Genomic DNA, 10,627 nt, shown 5'->3' with positions numbered 1-10,627 from the left:
AATCAGCGATGTGATTTCGTTTGATCGCATGAGTGTAGCTATTTCGTGTAGCCTTATGGAGACGGTGTGTGACGGCGTATGGTACAGGTGCTGTCTGATTCTAGTAGAGCACATAATCATAAAAATAAATATTTTTTCGTGGCTTTAGAAGGTACATTTATACACTGAATTTTCTCTACCAGTGCGGTTCCAAGTTCTATAGAGCCCTCTTCACTTTTTATAGTAGACTTGCATTTTTGATCGAAGGAACAAACGGATTGGTTGTACTTTCCAGCACCCGGAAACAACTCAAAATACCAACACGAAGCCTATTATGATTGGTTATGCCCATCAATAGGTCCGAATACGCAGCTAGATTGTACGTACAGGCATCCATATTAAATACTAGCATTTAGACTCCAAATACTAACGACTATGATCGACAGATGTACATAGAGAGTCTTAAAAATGACGCCTACGCTAAGCAGAAGTAGAACAATTGTAATCTTAAGAAAACGGATCTTACGATGGGGTCGACTTATCTATCAAGCCGACCCATAGTCTGTGAGTCTGCATGAAACGGTAGCTTGTAAGTAACGTGCTCGAATTCTCTAGGAAAACTTAATTAAATGGTCATATGCTATTTGTGATAAACCGGTTTGTATTTATATTGAATAAATTATGCGTACAAAATTGACAACGTTAGTAGAAACGGCAAGTATCGGCGATACAATACGTGCCGTAAAATGAAAGTATACGTAAGCCCAAAAAATCTGACCTTGTAGACCTTTCCAGAAGAGACGTATGCCCTTGAAGGACAGTTTTTTCAGACGATCAGCGACGTCACCTGAGAATTTTCTTGAGACTTTTTAATTGTACACAACGTCTTTGCTTACTGCAGTGAATGTATTCTCTAATAAATGGATTCTGTAATGTGTTGATACGTTTTTGAAACATCACGATTATATTGAGAACTTGGTAATACTACATTTAGGTTCTACTACCTAGGTCACGTCAACTTAGGTTTATAACAACATATGGATTTTAATGATAAATATTACCATACCTTAATTAATAACTATTGTATTACGTTTCACAGTAGTTGTTTGCAAACCTTTCGATAAGACTTCACAACCTAAAGAACCGTTTTCGCAGCGTGAATGTCTACTGCTGATCTTAGACACTTTTGCGTAATACCTAAGTGTTCAAAAGCACTGACCTCATCATTGGCAAGGTTTATTGAATATCTAAACTAATTTCGAAAGTTCTTATTAAGTTACCACCAGTATAATGGCAATAATTATAGATAATAATGATTATAGGAACAGTATCCATAAGCGTACGATCTATTAGTCCAGAAAGCTGATATAACCGAGGTCATCGCCATCATCTATCCGTAGTCACCATAAAGACACTTCGTCTAAAGCGACCAGTTGATATTGGGTTAGCGGCTAGCAGATCCTTTTAACTCTGGTCCAATGAAGTAAACATCAAATTGTACAATATCGCGACAAGAACGAGAATCCATAAAAAATAGCAGAATTTGATATTTTCACGATGATGTAAGTATGGCCAGTTTGGGTCTTTCGAACATGTCATACTTGTGCGAATTAACTTATTAGTATTACAGATGTATAGTTACGTGATTGAAAGGAAGATCCTAAGAGTGCCGCGTATGGGATGCCAAGGCGTCCGTAAACCCTAACAAAACAAAGTTGCACCAAAATACCATAAATATATAGACTTTAAATTTTGAGGCTGTGTTACGCCCACTTGCCGCAAAAAAAACCTGTTCATTTTGGAATCATATGAGTACTTCTACATTAAATGAAAGGTGCTTACTGTTAGCTGCCTAATTCCTGTTTCTACATAGCCTGCCGCAAAATCTCAACCTACTCTCCCGCGCCAAGGCAATCTGGAGGCATAGAAGACACACACACTCTTCACGCGAAAAATATATTACGTTTTCTGTTTCTGCGGTCGTCAACTTTACGTGGCTCAGAAGCCCAGCTGCATTGATACGCTTGGTAGTTTCTGTATTCTAAAGCGGCTAACATTACACAATCATCGCTACAAAAAGAAAGAAGTTTTGCAAACCGCATTAAAATAGATACAGGATACCTTCAAGATGGCCAGTCGGCAGCAAATGGGTTAACGAGCTAATAAAAGATCCCAAATCTAATCTTGTTCACGAATGCTCGCCTCAGCTTCTGTAGCGCACGTTCATCAATAGATAGTCTTGATATGATCCGACCTTTCGTAGTTGGCTAATAGCACCTGTGTGAGTTTCCAGAATCCCTAGCTGGTTTTTTTTTTATGATCAGAAAAGCTCTTTGAGAAGAACGGAACAGCACCCGCTGCCAGTGAACTGCCCCCCGCTTATGTCCAATTCAATGAGCTTTAATATCCTTATAGATGTGGCAACATTCAGATCTTACGTTTAACAACAAGAACCATTTAGACTTTGTTGTAAATGATGACATAACATATACGTATACACACACGTTGGATAACTCACGCAAGTATGAACATGGACGGGATCACTGTGGACACGTCTTGCTACAGTACAAATAGAAAGAAATACACAGAGTCGATTTGATAAACGTCACGCATATCACAGTAACGCTCAGACAGATAACAACGATGGAAGGTTCCGTGAAACAGAGCGTCGTTCGGTTCTAGCAATGCACAATAGGCATTGATTAAGATGCAACTCGATTTTTCCCTGACTAGCAATTGTTTGCGCTTGTCCCATTTTTACTATGAAAATTCTAAAAGTGTAGATATAGATTGGAAGTAATGCCGTTCACCGATTGTTCCAGGATTGTTATTGAATTTCTTATCGGTGAACATTTCCGTTCGCCGATAGACGAGCTACTTCTGAAATAAGTTAACGTTTCACTTAATAATGACAAACAAGCAAGCTCATTTTGCGCAATTTAGTCTTCAGAATATGAAGAAGACGTCCTCTAAATACCTTATTTCAGACAAGGCCTGGTATAGGACTCAGAAGTGACAAATTGCAGCGTTATCACTGTGCCACTTCCAAAAGCCAGAATTTGCTAAGAATGATTGAAGAGCTAACCGTTGGCTTATTAATTTCCGTTGATAAGCTCCATAATCAACCATTGATTGTTTTCTTAAGATCTCCCCAACCATGTTATGTCATATGGGAAGTGCAACTATCTAAGTGCAACTAAAACATGAAAAACGTATATCAGTATATGTGCCATAATAAATTCTCTAATTAGATTTAGCCTGGAAGGCCTACGAATAAAATGGCCATTATCGTAGACTTAGTCGTTCGATACGCGTAAGTTACAATGAAGTTCCTGAGTTTTTCAAAACCATGTTTGACCCGTTACAAAAAACCTATGAACTGCATTCGTTACCGATCTTTTCTGCTATCCATTTTTTTGCTATAGCCACTGGATTTCTACCCTCGACTAATGATGGGTTCCATTTTGTCCTGTTTAGCAGAAAAAGTAGGTCAATATCGAATGGGAAAACCTGAATCAGCAAAAGGTTCATAGGTAATAATACAGACGATAATGCGTGCTCCAAAATAGTTTCCGAATTTAAGTGGGCACACGCATGTACAAACAAGTATTCTACAACCTGCGTTAAAGAAAATTAGTTTATACGATACCGAAGGTTATGTGCATGAAATTACTTTCGGACCTCACTATTGACTCTCGTTTTATATAGGTTCCGAGCATATGCTACATCGGGGCCCGCCTCGTAGCAGACAACTAGATAAAGGCTAGGATAAAACAGCGGCGCAATATACATCCAATTAAGATCAGTCCCTCTGAATAGCGCAGTTAGACGATTCAAGGCAAAACTGCCTACCCCAGGTAACGTTATCCCATCTTCCCTTCATCTTCACTTAGTCCGCTCAGCTCCCCGAACCCGGAGCAAGAATGCAAGTAATATTTGAGCTTCTTCTCTGCACGGAAGCATACTCTGCTGCCTAAGAATCTCATACAGAGGGACCCGAGCAAGCTGGATACTTATAGACACTGATCTAATCATTGTCAGACGGAACAGCTTAATTGCAAGATACAACGGCTGTCTGCATTCCTATAAAGACAGGGGTCCTAATGCACCCCGGCGAGCATAACCAACTGCTTTCAGCAATAGCTAGTAGTGAAATTACCGATTAGCACAAACTGAAATATTCTGTTATAGCGAATCGGCAAATTGTATGAAGCTGCAGTAAAAATTATATTTTCACTGGAAACATTTGTTAGCAAAAGTATAAAAGAGGTTACACGCGCAGCATTTATGCAGAGCTATCGTTAGCGTTACACGAAATCGTGGCCACGGTACTGCAAGGAGCCATACAAGCAAGTGGGCGGCGGTCAGGGTTACAGGGGGCGGCTTGCCAGTGCGTCAGAGCGCCGCACTTCTGCGGCAGTTATGGCGATGGCGACAGCGGTGGAATAGATGTAAACGACTGGGGACGATTCGTCAGCTCTTGCAATTCCTACGATCAGCCGCGCTGCATGACATGTATTAGCGAAACCCGACTCTAGAGGAAAATCACCCACAGCCATGCAGCCGAAAGGCGAGCGGGTCGATTTGACCCGAACTCAGCCAACCTGGGTCGACTGGTCTGTCTCGGATCTATTCAGGCTATGACTTCACCGTACCTTGATGTGGCGTACCGCGTTGCCAACCATTCGAAACCCAGCCCGCTGTTGCACACTAGCTTGCTTTTCGAACGGGGCGTGAGGCGTTTGTACGCGCAGGGCAAAGCAAAGACGAAGACAAGAGTAGGATATCAGCGCGTGCCGGATGCGTACCAAGCCAACAGTAACGGTGAAGTGCCATGCTCTGATAGTGAACGAATTTTTATTAAAGGAAATTAGTGTGGGGAATTTCAATTTCAGAAAACGCTACCAGCTAGTGGTTGAGGGAGAGGTCAGGAGGGAAAGAAACACAGAGAAAAGAAGATGTAGAAAAGAGTGCGTTTGCAAGCCAAGAGAATATTTGATTAAATGTTGTATCGCATATGTGAGTGTTATAATAATGTAAGTATTCGCTGCCCTTTGAAAAATATTTATCATAGGTCAGATCGGCATTTCTATGAACGAAACTCTGCGGGCATGCTTGTTTTTTTGTTTTTGATATCAAGAATTCAATGAACATCTATGGTTTAATAAAGAAAGAACAAAAAAAAATAATGTTAATCTATAAATGAGTAGATGTCTACGGCTAGACGACGCTATAAAGCTTTTAATCCTATTGACGTATAATGAGGCCAGTCGGGCTGCTTCATTTCGGTGATGACGATGGCCAGGCTGTTATAACCAAAATCGCGAAATAGTGGATCGGATGGGTGGCTGAGTACGAGTCGCCGTCAGTCCAAAACGAGCTCAAACGACGAGTGTCGTACCACGAGCGGCTCACAGAAGATCGACAAAGGTGACGGGACGAGATCGTGAGGCGGACGTGCCGATATCTGTAAGGAATGACGTTGGTTCAAAATCAGTGTAGGCAGAACGTGGAGAAACTTCAAGTGGAAGACGTACAAGCATTTCCCGTCAGAGGGAGCCAGTTCAACGAAACGGTTCAATTGTCACAACACGCGGAACGGAAAGGCGTTTAAACCTTTTTGTGCGCGTTAATGAATGGATGAAATGGAGATTAAGCTCAAATTCATTTTATTCCTGGCAAAGGCTCGAACGCACACGAACGCAAGGTCGTCTACTTCTTGTCAGCTTAACCACAGCGGCTAATGTTGATTCGGACGTTGAGTTTATTCGAGTGGCCCAAGACTGTATGCCAGAAAAGCCTCTATGCTTCGAGGTTTACGTCCTGTATCGCCGGTAGGCATGCCATCAAACAGCACGCCGGAGAAGCCTGGCACGCGTTTCCGGAAACCCATCGACCAAATAGACAATAATAATTGCTCTGAGGGAGCATACAAATGCGCAGAGACCACAGGTAGGGGGTTGGAGTTAACAAGGCAAATCCGAGTGACAAGGTGCAGTTTGTTGGCACTAAGGCTCGAAGGCCCCGGACTCTAACCCGTATAGCCGCCATCAGAATTGCCACCCATACGTCGTAGATCATGGTGCATCAACAATTTCCAGTGAGGATAATACAGAGGTAATAATTTAAGTACCTAATACTGAATGTCCGAAGGGATCACGATCGGACATACCAAGACTAGCCAAAACCTCACTGTGTCAATCGGTAATCGGAACTGGCAGGGCATCATTGGAACAACTGTAGTTTATAAACGGCTCGTGTGAAGCTTGCCAGGCTTTATGAGAAGGTTGCGGAAGTACGTATCCCGCTACCTCGCTGACTGATAATCTGCAAATTTCCTCTAGAAAATGAGCATCTTGAGCCCGTTTCTCGTGGCCATGATCGTGCGCCATACAACGTCTATAACTTCTCACTTGTTGATTTCATTCTACATAAATGTTAGTGTATCAGTTCGTGAGCAATCAATCTAGACTTCAAGGTACATAAAAACTAATCTCACTATTACATTCGAAGAGAATGTTCTTGTGTGGGACATCAGAAGGGGTGCTGATCTTTGCTATTCTGTTAGGATATTCACACTTAACCTGGGTGATCAGTTCATTGATCATACGTTACAGATTACTACGCTCTATTACTGCTTCGATATGTGCTATACTTAATCCGCAGTGAGGACACTTCTTATTCACGAAGTTCCGTTTTTTTTTTTGCACACAAAGGCACGTTATGTAGAAGGTAAATATTCACTCTTTGATCGGACGTTCGCTATTGCTCTAAATTTGTTGCCGTCATTTTTATATCATCCGTTCCTTTATATCTCCTTTTATTTCACTACATATTAATTTTATATTCTTCGTTGCTTTCTGGTTCTTAAAAACTATAGAGGTAATTGCGTTCCTACTCCGATAAATCATTTTTCATTTCTATTTAGCGCGCCATATTTTAGGATACAAGTATTAAGATAGCCAAAATAATAACAGATTGCAAGATTCTTAAAGCCATCACAATAATAATATATTTAACGTAGTGCTAAAGCTCTCACACACCAACTAAAACATCGGCGATCGTAAAAAGGACATTCCAGAGATACTTGCGACTTCATAAGCTGTAACTTTGTTCTCAGGACGACATCTTAAGCAAAGCGCACTATCTCCTTCTTAAAGTTCAACAACGCGAACTTCTTTATCCTCAATTATCAACCCTTTCAAGAGCTCGAGTGGGCTCGCTGAGTTCATCTACAATGGATGATATGAACTATTATTTGCTTCCACAGAGGTAAGTTATCAGCTTACTGAACACACGGAGCACACGGAGTTTGCCATTTTATGATCCTCGTGAAAAGAACAAGTGTCTGGCCAGACCAAGGCGTCTGAGAAGAAACGAGACACTAGCTCAGCTATGTTATTACATGTACGGCTATGTCATAGATACCACAAGCCCTATGAGAATCGCTTTGAATATGATCATTCTTATTTTCTTTTTTTATGGTGAGAAAGACTTGATAATATTTGACAGTAAGAAATCCTCTTTAAAAGATAAACCGACAACATGGTTGACAGGTTGAAGTAAATGATAAACAGGAACGGTAAATACGTAATTAATTATACCTGTTATACTAGTATCTCTGGTAACATTTAAAATAAGCTAGATATCATGCAAATCTCCAATTGTATGATCCGTTCGATCGAAGGGGGGATTGTTCAACAAATGAGATCTGCCAACTTTTTTGCTACACTTTAGCTTAGGTGGGACGCCTGGTACCTGATGACCCAAGTATTATTGTGAAGATTGCACTCTTATTCACAGTCACAGCCTCTTTATGCACGGCCTATGAAGAACAGCTACCTCACCGATGCCCCGTATGTGCCAATGCTGTAGCAAAGTGGATATCATAACTCACATTTGGATGAATTTCGTGTAATCCGCACAGAACAAAATTTCGAAAAAAAAAACATATCTCTATGGCTAGAAGCTAATAGCAAGGAGAGTCTACCAACAAGGCCGAAGAAACAGACATTTGGGGTTACGTATCTGCGAGGCTGAGAGTGCAAACTTCACGGCTTCTGGTGTGTCACGCTTCAACTCCTGAATTCACAGTCGATTATCGTTTAATATCTTATTATTAATTTAAGTCAGCGACCCATGCCAGCCATTACCATTACCATTTTAATTGTGCATATTTGCAAATTAAACGAAGAATTGCCCTTTTTTTTATTATCTCTTTTCTTTTAAATTGTAACATGAAATTATGCTAAATAAAAGCACCTATGTTTTATTGAGTTCGATAGTTGTGATGTCTAATCAGGCCGACATCTATTTCTGAATAACGACGTTATTCGGCAGTTTTTTCGACCTCTACGGTAATTCGGCCTAAGTTCAGGGCTTGGAACGCTTGTGTTAACTAGAGCTTTGACCATGTCATAGGGCTAAGGTGACAGCTGCATTTCCTAGATACCGCTTAAGCATTTGACAGACTCGTTTCTACTGGCTTCAGTATATGAGTCCAAGACAACGAGATAGTGATACGACGAGCAGATGAAACTGTCGAGACACCAAGACGTACTAGTTGTCAAGTTATGTAGTGCCTCAGCCTGCTTCTTCCTCGTCCCCCATATTCCCTGGTCCCCATGGGTCCTGCAAAGCATCCAGGATACACTCGAACGAATGCCGGAGCGCGAGGACGCTCGCTTCCTTAAGCTCCGCCCCGTGTAAGGGCGGGCCGTTAGCAGAAGAGATCGGGATAGTCCCAAACATCAGCAGTTAGTATGTAAAGCTGCGCTGAAACAGTTGTCGAGCGCCCTATATGCAGCGTGCAAAGCCCTCGATTTGCCCTAGACAAACAAAATAAAAATTCAGAATGTAAGATTAAAAAAAATGATTGTAACAAATCGACCAAGACCTTCTTTATATGTGAAATCAAACGCGATCTTGTGCTAGTTCACCTAAAAATTAATATGAAATTTATTATAAGGAATGCTTTTTGCACAACATGAGCCAGTTTCGAAAATTATCAATGAAATCTACCAATTTTTAGCGCGTTTCGCCACAATAAATGACGTTCGATATTTCCCCGTATTTTTTTTTATTTTGCAGTAATTTTTGCAAATATGGACATACGATTCGTTCGCTATTGAAAGAATATATGAAGAAAGCTCCGAATATAGAGTAACGTCAATTCTATAATTTTGTATATCTTTGACGATTTCTGCAATCGCTCATTGAACGTTGAACAGTTATTCAGAGCAAGCATAGCAGAACCTTTTAAACAGAAGTTATTGATTGGTCAAACTAAAATTATATTGGCCCAATGTTTATGCCAACGGTTACGCAGGCGCTAGGGTAGAAACTTCCCGCCTTTTTACCCGCAATATTGAACGCAACACAATTTCGAAAAATATTCTCATTGTCCGCTACAAATTTACATGCTTGGAAGATAAGAATTTCATGCAGCTCTATCCAAAGGACAGGATGTGACTTGCACCATAGTTCGATACAGTCCGACTAAAAGCCCATTTCTGTATTTCTGGCTTCATATGAAGCTGGTCGAAAGTGTCCGGCGCGCACCTATTTACCCCATGCGTAAGTAAATACATTGCTTAGCTTTGTATTCCGTCGTTTAGCTTAATGGCGGATAATGTTTCTCACATGCGTCATACATGCCTGATTGTCGTACGGATTAAATCATTGCCAGCGGGCTGGCAATGGCGCGGTTCAGCTGTCAGCCTGACGGCTAATTTTTTGTATGTATCAAATCAAATGTATTACGCTAAGTAAATGTCATTAACGTTTAACTCGTTGGCTATATTTTAGAATACTCTGGGTTGTCTAAGGCATGCAGTGAAGAGTCGTTGTCTTGTACCCCACAGGTTTTTGTTCTTTCTATAGAGCCTGTTGAACAGCTCGTACAAAAATGGTTCTTTGGGTAGCGACATCTGGCCACTTCTTTATTGGCCTTCAATACTCGAATCCCCGTTCTTGAAACACTTGCACTATTCATTTACTGTACTCTGGCTTAAGGCCTCTCGGCCTAATGTCTCTACCATTCTTCAATGAATTTCCGCAATGCTACGGCCTTCGAGGAATAAAATGCTAATTACTGAACGCTGATTTTTGACGCTAAAATATATAAAATTCATTTCTCCTGAAGCAAACTAAATCTGTTGCCATTCAAATGTTTGAAATTTCTCTAGTAATTTCTAGCCAAATTTCGTCTGCTAGCGATATATTGTTATTCAGTGTCAAAGGGCGCCGGATTCGTTTGTAGCAACTTAATATTAAATACAACTTTGTGTTCAACATGTCAACGATCATGAAAAGTATTTGGTTGCAGAATTATCTACATTTTACGTTCTAGTAAAAAAGGTTGTTTCAAAATATGGAATTTCGGAAGGCTTTCAAGGGCCCGAAAACACTCTTAATTACACCAACTCTTAGCCAAAATTATCTAAAATATTGGGTAACTATAATAAATCCAATATTCAACTGTAGCACGATATTTTTACATTAGGAGGAGGACGAACAGGGAATTCTTACTGGATTATAATAGAGCCGACTCTACCTAAAAGCGACAAAATGATATGCCCAAGCCGAAATCAGCTGGACGCTACTGACATCCATCTACTTCGCAAAAAGAGTCGATACCAAGTCATAA

This window comes from Varroa jacobsoni, unplaced genomic scaffold, assembly GCF_002532875.2.
Source record: "Varroa jacobsoni isolate VJ856 unplaced genomic scaffold, vjacob_1.0 scaffold_847, whole genome shotgun sequence".
In the NCBI taxonomy this organism is placed as follows: Eukaryota; Metazoa; Arthropoda; class Arachnida; order Mesostigmata; family Varroidae; genus Varroa; species Varroa jacobsoni.
This window is presented reverse-complemented; position numbering follows the sequence as displayed.